Consider the following 12,314-nt stretch of genomic DNA (forward strand, 5'->3'; position numbering starts at 1 on the left):
CTTGCTGTTCTTCCTGATGGCTCATCCCACTTTTTCTTCTCTAGCCATCGGCTCCCTTGTCTTGCTCAGTTTCCGCTCCTTCATGCTGTCAGTTTACAATACACGTGATACACCCCCCCCCCACCGTCCTTCTCCAAGTCGTAACCCTTTGGGCTCAGCTCTCTCTGGTGACTGAGACGGTGCACGTTTTGGAATTCTGAGAGGATGACTCTCATTGGCTCAGCCCCTTGTTTGATGCTAGGCTACAGGTCACAGGCCAGTTTATAAGCTGTCTGTCTGTCTGCCTTTGGATTCACTCCCCACCTGCAGGTCAGTTATCTGTGACTCTGGGAATAGCATGGCAGTTAGTGGCGGGAGGTGCGGGTGGGGCCGCTTCCCCAGGAAGCGCATGTGACAGGCAGGCACTGCTCTTTTCCCCCCTAAAGTTGGGCGTGTGTCTCGGACCCCATTACATTTCTTTTTCAGCTCTAAGAATATCCAAGAAATGTGTCCTTAATATCATTACCCAGAATATCCATAATCCACATCAAACCTGACATTTTGGGATTAAATAATCCCTATCTTTGCTGGAGTTTGAGCCAGAGGGAAGGAAAATATCACTAATTAAGAAGCAACAGCATGGTGCCCTGTTTTATTAACTAAATCCTTTAAGTATATAAGTGATGGTGGAGGGTCATTCCTTTTACCTACCATTTTAGACATACATGAGTATTTGCTTTTTGGTTTTTAAAATACAAAACGTCTCTTGTAACTCCAGTAGTCACTAGGAGAACCTGTGAGCTTCAGGGCTGGTGGTGGCTTTGCTTTCTCTTATCATCTCTTTGGGGTTTTATTTCCTTTTTTTGGCCACTATTAGTAGCCTTTGCACACACGGCATGTTATTTCTCTACAGGAAGTAAGGTGGCTTGACTGGCAATAAATGGCTTCATAATGAGGTGATTATTTTTAACATGTGTAGATTCTAGTCTGGCTCCAATAAATATCAAATAGAGCATGAGACGAATGTCAGAGAACATTCCTTTTTTACTTCCGATGTGGTGTGTAAGTACAAGAAAAATCCATTCAACTGTCACTAACAAATGTGCTTAATAAATAAAATGTCATCGGGCAGAAACGGTACTCAGTAACAGAGCTTAGAAAGTAGTGCTCAAGCCTGAAGCTACTCTCGGGAAAACCTATCGCTCCCTCCCCCAACAAATACACTTAAAACACTGTCCTTCAACCCATTAAAGTGTTTCTGGAGGTGAGTGAGGAGTTGGCAAAGGAAATGGAAAGGTGGTGAGCAGGAGTCTTGGAGGTCTGTTCAGTCTCAACCCCCGCCTTACCCTCGTTTTCTTTCTTCTTCATCTTCTGCAGTTTCTATTCGTCTGGGGGAGAGTTGCCAGTAATGCGAGGCTTCCTGACAGTTGCCTGCACTCCTGAGACGCTGTAATAATTTGTCTTTCCAGCATTAAGCAGAGTCTAACTCTGTGGGAATGCAGGGGCGGTGGGGAGAGAGGCAGTGACAGGCAGTGTGGCCTCAAGAACACAGCCCTTAGCTGCAGTCAGCAGCCTCACTCGCTCTTGGCTCCTGCTTCTTTTTTTACTGTCTTTTTCCTTCATTCATTCAAGTATTCATCCATCCTCTATCCATCCATCCATCCATCCATCCATCCCCTTCAACCCCCATTGTGTACCTTCTGTGTGCATATCATGGTGCAGATGATCAGAAATTGCCTCTGCATCAAAATTTCAGGACAGTGAGGTCCAGGAATTTGTATATTTAACAAATTCTAAAGGTAATTCTGATTCTCTGACATGTGTTAGTACCACTTATTTAAAGGCTACAAATATGTATAACCTGGATTCCCATCACCTGGATTCTGTGTAACCTTTCTGCTTTCTCTGTCCACTATTCAAATCTCACCCCTCTTCTTCCGTCCCACATAAGCATAAATCCAAACAAAAACAAGAGCTAATACTGCTAAGGTTTGTTGCGAACATTTATAACTGAAATAAGGGCTGGCATTCAGTTGGAGGTGGGTGAAAAGAAAGATGCACTTTTCCCCGCCATGTTCACGGACCCCCTGAACTCCATCCACAAACCCCTTGGATGTCTGTGGACCTCATGTTTAAAAGAGATTTTAAAGCCGAGTTATGTAGTGGGGAAAGCCCCACCCATTTCAGAATCAGGTGGTCTGAAGTTTGAGTCTCAGCTCCAGAATGACTAGCTGTAGAACCTTCAGCTAGAAGTGCCTGAATTTCTCCAAGTCTTTGTTTTCTCAGCTCTAGAATGCAATTAAAAGGCGATTGAAAACTTAATAGTGCTTCACAGCTTTTTAATTTAATTAGATAACACAGAAGGTAGCCTGGAGCGTTGTGAATGTTCAAAAGTATGCTAATATTAGTCACCTAAAATATCATTAGGCCCCTGAAATCAATATTACATGAACTCACTTTAACTACATCAGCAAGTCTTATTTGGGGTTGAAATTAATATTTATTTTTCGTGTTTAAATACACACATATGTATACATCTGTGTGTGCATGTGTGCGTGTGCGTGTGTGTGTGTGTGTGTGTATGTAAGTGATCCTAACCTTGAAATTTATGACTCCTCAGACATCCACCACATCTCCAGATCCCAACCAAGACTCCAGCTCTTTCAAAGACCATTTCAAAAAGTGTGTTGGTTTGGGCAACAGCGTGCAACATGACTGCCTTCCGTTCTCCATCTTTGGCTTGAGGCTCACCAAGTTAGATGTCACTGGTGATTTTGAAGTCATCGGCAGATGGCAGACACTGCCCCCAGTCTCTGCCTAGGGGACAGAGCTGCTGGATCCAACCAGATGACTATACTGAACAAGTACACACGTGGTGCACAGCACGACCCGATAGGAGACAGCCGGTCTGAATTCCTCACACTGAGGCCTGTGAAGTCTGCATGTACGCAGACAGCTGGGTTTGCGGAGAACACTTTCTTTTACCACTTAAACCTCAGAGTCTGAGTTGAGCCAGGAGCCCCAGTCCTAGCCTGACTTGTGCTGTGCAGAGGACAAGGACGTTGAGTGCTGTGTCGTTTAGTTCAGTAGAAAGGAGGCAGAATTTTTAAGGTGAGAGAACATTAGCTCTTACTTTGCACGTGCACACACACGTACACACGTGTACACACACACTAAACCTAACGGGAATTTCAAGGCATCACTGGACAGGCTGTCATTCTGAAAACAAACCATTAGAACCTTCAATGTGACTTCCCCCCAGCAAAGAAAGAGTCTATCTCATGAGGTCACTCGGGGTCATTCACAGAGAGAACAGAGACCTCTCCAGTGCACTTTATTCAGAGACGGAAAGCTCCACTCTGCTGTAACAGGAGTTGGGTGAAAACATCTTCCTCCTGCTGTTTCTTCTGTATTTTTCATTTGGCTCACTCTTCATTCTCTGGAAAAGGCGGAATGTTTTAGTTCCAAGAAGGATTCCTCCTCAGGGGGCTTAAAACTCTTTTTCTTACAGTGCCTTTCTTTATCAAAAATCAGTTTCACAGCTAAGCAGTAACATGGTAAATGGATTCTAAAACTTAAATAAATGAGTCCTCTGGTCGACTCAAAGTTCACGAAAATACAGTTTACAAATAACAAATGATGAAATCAGTACAAAAGACTCCTCGATTATAGGTAAATTTAGCAACAGGCACTTTTAGGAAATCTGTAGATGTGTGAGTTAGATGAATGATTCTCGCAAAATCGGGCAGATCTTGACCAGTTAAAGCAGTCTTGGGAAAAACCTGAGTCATCCTCTTTAAATTTGTACTGAGGAGTCTAAAAGGAATGTCCGTCTTTGCTCACCTGTGTGTCCTTAAGTCCTTTCACTCTTGTTTGTTTCTTCTAATGCCTGGCAGAGTGTCTGACGTGTGATGAGCTTTCAGTAAATATGGGTTGAATGAATAAGTGAACAAAGGAATAAAGAAAAAAATTTTAAATGAGGAACAGTGTTTCCACAAGTTAAAGAAACTGTGGTGTTGTTATGTGTTGAAAATTGTCCTCAAAGACTTCACGCATTGAAATCCTGACCTCTGGTGCTTCAGAATGTGACCGTGTTTATAAATGGGGTCTTGCAGATACAGTTAAAGTGAAGTCAAGCTGGAGTAGCAGGAACCCTGATACCCTATGACTGGTATCATTACACAAAGGGGGAAATTTGGAGACACAGGTATGAGAAGAATGGATAATATGCGGCCACCAGCCGTGGACCTCTCAGAAGGTAGGAGAGGGCCTGGAACGGATCCTTCTCTGGTGCCTTCCGAGCGAGCACGGCCCTGCGCACACCTCGATCTCAGACTTCCAGCCTCCAGGACTGTGAGACAGTGAGTTTCTGCTGTTTCAACCGTTCGGTTGGTGGTACTTTGTGAAGCAGCCCCAGGATGCTGATACACATAGCAACTGAGAATTTAGAAGCAGGAAGAGTCCCGAAAAATGTAGAAAGGAGACATGGAGAAAATATATCCGCTGGAGGGAGTGGCCCCGCCACTGAGTGGGGTGCAGACCTGGGCTCTCCTGAAGTCCAAGGTGGCTGCCCGAGGAGCCAGGGATGCAGGAGCACGTGAGGGCCTGGCAGACGGCTTCAAGGTCAGAATTTGGGCTGGTTCACTGTCGCTTTCCTCAAATTTAACTGGATGTGGGGCTCTCGGGGATGGGGTGTGGTAAGGAGAGGGAATGCAAAACCTAGAACCGGCGGATCCTGAAGAGCGCCAGTCTGTCTGGAGCTCGTTTCCTACTTAATGTTGAATTGCTCCCCGGTACACACAACTAGGTTATTCATCGGTATATGCCAGTGATTGATTCTGGCCGTTACACATCTGCATAGAGGAGGGAGTCTAGGGAGGGAGGCGCTCTGCTCGGCGCTGTTTGTGGTACGAAGTAGCCCGGTCTGGTGGTTAAAGTCACCAGGACCATGGACTGAGAGCAAACTTTGCTCAACAGAGACCAGGCCTACCAGGCTGCCACTTACCTATTGCAACGGAATTCCATTTCAGTATTGAATTCTATTATAAAGCCTAAAACAATTTGCAATAAACAGAAAATCGTGACACAAATCAGAAGACATGCGGAGCTGGGCCGTCCTGGGATTTTCTCCAGCATCAGTGAACTCTGGAGAATTTTAGGAAAGCTGTCCTAGCATTCAAAAATCACCAGAACAGTATCTTGCTTATTTCCAGCCATCTACGTTAACCAAGCACACATCAGATGGGGGCCAAGCCCAGCCTCTGAAGGGTAGCATCAGAGGGGATGCACCGATGACGATATCCAAACTCATAATGGGTTCCCCAAAGCGCACATTACTCGTTCACTCTTTTATAAATCTAGCACTTAGTTTACAAAACTTTTTTACAATGAAGGATAGATTTTCTTTTTGTTAATTTGTACATATTTTTTTCCATTCACTCATTTTCATGATAGTGAAAGCAAATAGACTAATAGTAATCAAAATCCAGAGCCCTTGGTTGCTCTCATTTAGCGAGCACATCATTCATGGCATCTCCCTCAGGAAGTCCAAGGTGGGAGTTAGCCCCTAAGTGCAGGGATCAGACCCTCCACCTGCCCCTGAGGGTCGGGGAAGCAACTTACTTCAGGAGGTGGGAAGTTAGGAACTCAGTCACTGGTTTGAGTGATCGTGTTCACAAGTGTTAGATTCAGGGTAGGTTCCCTCAGCCACGTGATGAGAAATTGAAAAATGGCAAAATTGAAAAATAAATGACCTTTGAAATACAGAAGAGCCTTTCCTCCGGAGAAAAACATAATTCAGTTTTCAGGCACATTTCCCTTCTTTTACTACTTGAGGGCATCGCAAGGCAGGCCAGCAAGCCTGACGGGAGATATTTGGTGGAGTAAGTCATTCCTGGAGTAAAAGATTTTTGGTTTTTTGTTTTTTATTTATGGCCTGTGAGCATGGGAATTAGGGGGACTGGGCTTCAGTCTGGACCCTGAATGCAGTTTTCTTTGAGAATACCCACAAGTCATTCAAGTTCCATGGACTTCGGTTTTCTCATTTAGGAAATGTAAAATCTTAAGGGGACAGCTGTCTTCTAACATGTGAGCTGAATACATTTCTGTTTGTTGGACAAACTTCCATCTTTTATTATGTTTTTATTTACCGTACTGTGAGCGTATGTATGTAGGTAGGTAGGTAGGTAGGTAGGTAGGTAAGTATTTACTTTTGCTTTCTTGTCTCTCTTTTCCTGACTTCTGCTAACTTGATAGTTTTAGTTACTCTTGCTCTTACTTATATATGTTACCTCTGTATTTATTTGCTCCTCACTTGCAAACTGTGTATATATTTTCTCCCATTAAAGATGACATTTAGTTTCTTCTTTACATTTTTAATTGAACTTTTTTATTTTAAGATAAGTATAGATTTCCATGTAGTTGTAAGAAATTATAAACAGTGTGCCTGTACATTTTTAGCTCGTTTCCCCCAATGAGAACTGTATCTTGCAAAACAATATTATCACAGACAGGATATTGACATTGTTACAGTCAAGATACAGAACATTTTCCTCATGGCAAACACCCTTCCTATTGCTATTTTGTAACCTACACCCACTTCCCTCTCTCCTACGCCCCTACCCACCTTCCCCACCTCAATACCTGATCTCTGGCAATCACTAATCCATCCTCTATTTCTACAATGTTGTCATTTCAAAAATGTTATATAAATGGGTTTATAAAGGATGTAAAGGTTTGGGACTGCTTTTTCTCACTCAGCATAATTCCCTGTAGACGTATCCAAGTAGCTGCATGTATCAATCACCCCCTTCCATTGCTGTCCTGGTAGTATTCCTTGATGAAGATACATCATACTTTGTTTAACCACGTGCCTGTTCAAGATGGTCTGCAGCTTTTGTCTGTTACACATAAAGCTGCTGTAAACACTTGTGTACAGCTTTTGCTGTGAACATAGTTCTCATTTCTCTGGGATAAATGCTCAAGAATGCCGTTGCTGGGTTGTGTGGTAGTTGCATAATATATAGTTTTTTTTTAAATTTATTTAAGTATAGTTGGTTTACAATGTTGTGTTAATTTATGGTATACAGCAGAGTGTTTCAGTTATACATTTATACATTCCTTTTCATATTCTTTTTCATTATAGGTTATTACACAATATCAAATACAGTTCCCTGTGCTCTACAGTAGGACCTTGTTGTTTATCTATAGTAGTGTGTATCTGCAAATCCCGAACTCCCAATTTATCCCTTCCACTCCTCTTTCCCCCAAGTAACCGTAAGTTTGTTTTCTATATGAGTTTGTTTCTGTTCTGTAAATAAGTTCATTTGCGTCATCTTTTTAGATTCCACCTATAAGTGATACCATATGGTATTTCTCTTTCTGGCTAACTTCACTTAGTATGACAATCTCCAGGTCCATCCACGTTGCTGTAAATGGCATTATTTTTTTCTTTTTTATGGCTGACTCCATTTTATGGAGGACTAAATAGGAGGTTAGAATCTATATACACAGGAGGACCAAATAGTGATTAGAATGGTTCTTCCCACTTTATTCTTTTTCAGGATTGCTTCACGTATCCCAGGGCCTGTGTAATTCTGCATAAATTTTAAAATAATAGAAGGGAGGGTATAGCTCAGTGGTAGAGCACATGCTTAGCATGCATGTGGTCCTGGGTTCAATACACAGTACCTCCATTAAACAAACAAATAAACCTAATTACACCCCCCCCAAAAAAAAAATTAAGCTTGTCTATGGCTACAGAATCATTGCTAGGATCTTGTTAGGAATCACATTAAATCTATAGATCAATTTGGGGGAAAATGATACCTTTGACTTTATTGAGACTGAAAGAATATGGTGTGTCTCTTCACTGTTTAGAGCTTCTTTGATTTCTTTACTTGGCATTTTGTAATTTGCAGCATACAGATCCCTGTACATATTTTGTTAATGTATGCCTAAGTGTTTCATTTTCTTTGGAGTGATTGTAAATGTATTTTCAAATTTTGGTTTCCACATATTCATTATTGGCATATAGAAATATGATTGATTTTCTACATAATACTCTTATTAGTTCTAGGGTGGGTTTTTGTTTGGTATATTCTTCAAGATTTTTTTCTATATGGACAATTATGTCATCTGCAATGGGGACAGTTTTATTTCTTCCTTTCCAATCTGTATGCCTTTTATTACTCTTAATCTTTAGTATTTATATATATGTGTGTGTGTATATATGTATATATGCATTTTAACAGTCTAAATTTAGTTAATATATCTATTCTCCTCCTTGAATGGTAAGACCATGTCACACTTCAGCAGTACAATGAGTACCCCTCCATCTTGTTTTTATTTCCTGGAGTTTTTGTTCTACTTGTTCTAAACATACACACAAGTTTTGGTTGACATTTTTCTTATAATCAATAGTTTATTAAAATCATTAACTAGTTTCTATGTTCATCACCTCTTCTTGTGACTTACATATTCTCTCAAAGTCCATTTTTCCTCTTGCTGAAATACTGCCTTTAATAATTATTTTGTTAATTAAGTGATGCTTTGGGTGTCAGATTTCCTCAATCCTGTGTTCAAAACCATTTTTCTTTGTGCTCACTCTGGTTGACTCTAGTTTTGGATAGGTTTGAAATATTTCATCATAAAGTTTGAACGATGCTGTTTAGAAAATTTTTCCTCAGCAGTGTTAAGCTATTATTCCACAGCCTCTGGTATCAATGATGGGCAGTATACATCTGCTGTCAGTCTAATTACCTGTGGGTGATAGCTTTTAAGATTCTCTCCTTATCTTCAACGTGTTCAGATCTGGATTTATTTTTATACACTTCGTTCAATGCTTGGAATAGAATCTTGATGTGATTAATCATTTTTCTTCAATTCTGTAAATATTTCCTATCTCTCTAAATAGTCCTTTTTTTTCTCATTTATTCCAATCTGTTTTCTAGAACCACTATCAGCTGTATTTTGGAGCCTTTTATTTTGTTTTATATGTGTCTTAACTCTCTCCTCAATGTAAAGATCAGTGTTTATTTCAATGGCTATGGGTTTTTTTTTTTAATTATGAAAATCTCTAAAGGTTTTTTGTATCTATTTAAATTATAAAGATCTCTAAAGGTTTTCTCATATTATATCTAGCTATTCTTGTTTTATCACTGCATGGTTATTTTTCATAATTATTTTTCATTTTTGATGGATGTTTTAAAATTGTCTTTTTGAGTATATTAAATAATCATGACTTAAAGCTTTTGTTATACTCATAGGTTTTTTAAAAATCTGAGATAAATTCATGTTCCAATTGTTGATTTTATTTACTATGCTTCTTAGATGAAAATTTCCATGTATTCTAGAATTTTAGTTGATGAATTCTTTTTAAGTAGAAGGGCTTTTTTCTCTCTTTCTTTTCCTAAATTCACCCTCTCCAGGTCTATTTGTCACCTCCCCCCTCCCTGCCCCTGTCACTGACCCCAGGCTTTCAGTTGAGGACCAGGTCTTAGAGTGGTTCTGCAGAGCTCTCCCTCTGATATTGAGAACATCACAGAGCCAACAGGCAGCTTGGTCCAGTTCTTTTTGTGGAGATTAGATGAGTGTTTGCTTTTACAGCTCCTTGAGCCTCTGGGAGCTTCTTGCAGAGCCGCAGCTTCAGGCAGCAAGTCCTCAGCCATAATCTCCTTTCACACGTCAAAGGAGTTCACCTCAGCCCCAGGCTTCAGTGAGCCTGTGCTGGTGTTTTGTGGAAAACCCTCAACCACATTCCTGTCAATAGATCAAAACTCTGGAGCCACGGCCTGCTCCCAGACCAGCGACTAGCAGGTCTCAGGCTTCATCTTCATTCATCGTTTTTGTGTTTGTTTCCCATTCCTTATAGAGTTATAAAGTCATACATATAGCAGGATTTTTTTTTTTTTATCATTTTCATGCAAGAATTAAGCAGTTTGGGGGAGAAACAAGTTATAGCCCCTATAAAGGAATTCAGCCCTGTGAATGATGCGTGCAAAGCATCAATCAGATTTTTCTTTATCTCCTTTCCTAATGATGAAATCCCGATGTCAGCTTCCCTTTCCCAGTATGACTGTCTTCTATCTTAGTTGTTCATTTACTCAGCCACTTAGCAAAAATTTATGACGCACCAATCACATATCAAGCATGACATTAAGCCCTGGGGATACAAAATTGAATAAGATAAGATTCTGGTCTTCAAAATCCTCCTAATCTACTGGGAAAGTAAAACATTGTAAACGGCCTCAAAATAACCTGATGATTCCATGAGCCAAGTGCTGCAGAATCACAGAGATGGCAAAACCTGTCTCCGGGAATCAGTGACAGCATCCTAGAGTGAACATATGAGTTTAGTCATAAAGGGTTAAGTAGACATTTTTCAGAATGTGAAAAATTCTATGGGATAAATTGTCTAATTTCTTCAACAAATAAATGATATAAATGAAAAAGGTGATTTTCGGTAAAAAGACACTTAAACACATCAACCAAATGTAATATGTAGTCCTCGCTTGAATGAAACAACTGTGAAAAAGATATTTATGGGAAAACTGAAGAAATTTGAAAACAGGTTGGATGGAATAGTAAAAGAAATTATTGTTAATAATGATTAAATAGTAATAATATGAATAGGGTATAATATTGTTAATAACAATTTTGTTATATAATGTTTTTGTTTTTAAAACTCTTTTATGTTTGAATTACAAACCAAATTATTTACAAATAAAATAGTATGATGACTGGGCTTTGCCGTAAAATACTCCAAAAAAATATAATTGTGGATTATAGATGACTCACAATTGACAAAAAGTTACTAACTGTTGAAGTTGGTTGATGGGTAAATGGGGATTCATTTACACTATTCTCCCGAAGCTAATTCTATGTTTGGAAATTTCCATAATAGTAAGTAAAATAGGTTCCTTAATCATCACCTCTTACATAACAGAACATTTCACGCCTAATCTTCATTTTAATTTATTCTGAATCACAGGCAGCATTGATTCATTTTTCAGTCACACTAGTAATATTTTCTTCAGGGTCAAAATCTTCTGTATTCCAATTAGGTACCATTGGGGGAAAGGAGAATTTATTGGAGCAATTTTTGCCTTCTCTGTGGACTGGATGAAGATGGAATTTTTTTTCAGAGGAACTACTGGGGAAAAGATCTCTTTATCTCCATCACTATTGGATTTATGAATGATTTTTATCAGTTCTGAAATTGTAAACCCACACTTTTGACTCTGAGAATAAGCTGTTAGGATTTGAAAACTTTTACCCAAAAGCTTACAGAAAATTTAATAAATTTAGAAAACAAACTTCAAATAGCCTTAGTAAATAAATTTTATTTTTTAAAAAATAAAGAAAAATATTTAAAGTTTGAGGGTGGACCTGCTAGATGAAAGAAAGTAATCCCAGGCAGGGAAAACAGCACTGATTTAAAAGAAAAAAGTTTATCTTAGGAAACGATTGGCTGGAGCCAAGCGTAGACGGGAAACCATGTCAGCTGGTGAGATTATGAACCTGAAAGACAGCAACTATATGGCTAAGCCCTTCCTAACTAACAAATTTTTCCAGACTTACAAATCTGTTTTTAATCCTATAGGCAAAAGAGAGCCATGCAGGTTTGAGATGGAGGAATAACAGAGTCGTATTTGTTCTGTAGGTATCAGACCGTGACGCAGTGTGGGATAAAAGGGGAACGATCTGGTAACGGCAACATAAAAAAGAGGGAGATTTTGAAATGGTCTAGACAAGAGGCGATGAAAGGCTGAACCACACTGTGACATCAGGAATGGAAGGAAATGCTTTGGCTGAGACAGATTTATTTAAGATTTGGAGGCCCAGCAGAAGAAAAGGGAGGAAGCCGAATAACCAGTTGATAGTAGCAACATTAAGCTAAGTGGAGAACACAGAACTTAGAACAGGCTGGGGAGGGAGGACGTTAGGAGGGAGGTGTTAGGCACGCTCGCTTTGAAGGTCTACAGCCATCCAGGCAGCGCTGAGAATAGGAGGTAAGTTGTCCTCTGTTGGGGTGTAAGGTATGCCACACCCGGGGGGGACATGTAGAGCAGGAAGGCAAGATCAAAGGCAGAACTCTGGTGAGCCCACAAACTAAGGCGTGATTGCAGGAGGTGCAGGTGGAAGAGCGATGGGAGGAGGTAAGGAAGAGAACCACGGGAAATTGATGTCAGGTTTGGAACTCCATGGAGTAGGTGAGGGCTGAGGAAGTGTTTGATGAGGCAAGCATATTATATCAGGGAGCTGTAACAATTCACCAAGAAGAAATTCTAAGTAAACAAACATAAACACAAATGTGCATATTTAGCTAAATAATT

At 40.0% G+C, this 12,314-nt stretch overlaps 1 protein-coding gene across 3 annotated transcripts in view; it reads left to right on the top strand.

The window, feature by feature from the left end:
- Positions 1–12,314, top strand: part of NKAIN3 (sodium/potassium transporting ATPase interacting 3) — a 409,151-nt gene that overhangs the window by 314,225 nt on the left and 82,612 nt on the right. The gene's annotated exons all lie outside the window — the stretch shown is intronic.

Source organism: Camelus bactrianus, chromosome 29 (genome assembly GCF_048773025.1).
Source record: "Camelus bactrianus isolate YW-2024 breed Bactrian camel chromosome 29, ASM4877302v1, whole genome shotgun sequence".
NCBI lineage: Eukaryota > Metazoa > Chordata > Mammalia > Artiodactyla > Camelidae > Camelus > Camelus bactrianus.